Below are 1708 nucleotides of genomic sequence, written 5' to 3'. Positions count from 1 at the left end.
AAAAGTTTAAATATCTCATAAAATATAATTTATATGCCTATTTTGTTCAATCCACATGAAAATAGACTCATTACGCTTCAATTTCATAACTTACTCATTATTTATTTCCATTTATACTATTTTTAGTGATTTTTCAAATTCATGTCATTGCTGCAGCAATATTCATTTTAAGGCAAGTTTCATCTTTCCATGAATTTTTATGAACTAGATAACCTATTAAACTTCCATAATATCAAACATGATCTAAATTAGCCATCACCATGACTTATCAATATCAAACATTTTCTCAACCAAACATGGCCATATCATAAAATTATTTACACAAAATAAGTATATTGCTATACATGCCATACTTAAGTTTTACAAGCCATTTACCCAGATGAAAGTCCTTTGGATAGTGTGATCGAACCTTCGACCCGTCCCGATTCCCGAGCTGGCTTGTTCAAAACTACAGTAAATAAAGAGGAGGGAGTAAGCATAAGTGCTTAGTAAGTTCATATGTAAATAACAAGTAACATAACAATACAAATATACCAAACAACTTTAGAATGGTATCACCAAAACATATATCACATTTCTAAACATCATTCCTCATCTTACCACCTTATCATTGTTGTATCTATTTTCAACCCGAGGGTTAAGAACGTACCTGTCCAAAGTGTCCATTTCACAACACTTACCAAAACGTCGCTTGCATCTTAAGTGTTCTTCCATTTCACTAGAAATTTCACCCGTTGAACACATCGGAATACAACTCGGATACACGGATAATTTGCACATAAGTGCCTCATATGTAATCAAGCTACCATGTAACCCGCCCATAAGTGAACTCGGACTCAACTCAATGAGCTCGGGCGTTCGCATCCATAAGTGAACTTGGACTCAACTCAACGAGTTCGGATGCCTAGTTACATTTCACGAACTCGGACTCAACTCAACGAGTTCGGACATTCGCATCCATAAGTGAACTCGGACTCAACTCAACGAGTTCGGATGCTCAACCATCCTAGTGACATGTCACTTGTATCCTAAGCTATTCCTAAGGTTCAAACGGGCGTTTTCCTCAATCACACATCTTTGCCGTCTTCCACGGAATATCGAAATCGGTACTTCGGTGATAGTTCATACTCATCAAGTAATTCACATAATTATATATTATTCAACAATAACCACAAAGCATAATATTTCATGATAATAATCAGCATCATATCATATAAACAACATTAAATTGCTTAAAATGACAATTATGTTACTACATTTACACATGAACTTACCTTGGTACCAAAATATAAAGATTTTGCAATTTAGTCCACAATCTTTTCTTTTCCTCGATCGCGACTTGAATCTCGTTTTTCTTGATTATGGAGCTTGGAAGCTTGAAACAAACCCTAGCTATGGAGAACCCTTGAAATTTCGGCCTAATGAAGAAGATGGACAAAAATTGGCTTTTAATTTTGTTTTTAATTCATTTTAATAACTAAATGACCAAAATACCCTTACAACTAAACTTTCCAAAAATTCCTTCCATGTCCTAATTTTGTCCATGAACTTAAAATTGGTCAAATTGCTATTTAAGACCTCCTCATTAATATTCCAAAACAATTTCATACTAAAAACTTCTAGAATGCAAGTTTTGCAACTTATTCGATTCAGTCCCTACTTTCAATTTAAGCACTTTAGGCATAGAATTTCATCACGAAATTTTCAC

At 34.1% G+C, this 1708-nt stretch overlaps 1 long non-coding RNA gene across 1 annotated transcript; it reads right to left on the bottom strand.

Annotated features, from left to right (window-relative positions):
- Positions 1 to 281: 281 nt before the first annotated feature.
- On the bottom strand, positions 282 to 1432 carry LOC128283719 (uncharacterized). The gene is made up of 2 exons (XR_008274129.1): positions 1275 to 1432; positions 282 to 433 (listed from the first exon to the last, which is right to left on the bottom strand). It is a non-coding gene; the product is annotated as an uncharacterized LOC128283719 (long non-coding RNA).
- Positions 1433 to 1708: the final 276 nt, after the last annotated feature.

Source organism: Gossypium arboreum, chromosome 11 (assembly GCF_025698485.1).
Source record: "Gossypium arboreum isolate Shixiya-1 chromosome 11, ASM2569848v2, whole genome shotgun sequence".
Classification (NCBI taxonomy): Eukaryota; Viridiplantae; Streptophyta; class Magnoliopsida; order Malvales; family Malvaceae; genus Gossypium; species Gossypium arboreum.
Note: the sequence above shows the minus strand (reverse complement) of the source record. Positions and strands in the feature narration are given on the sequence as shown.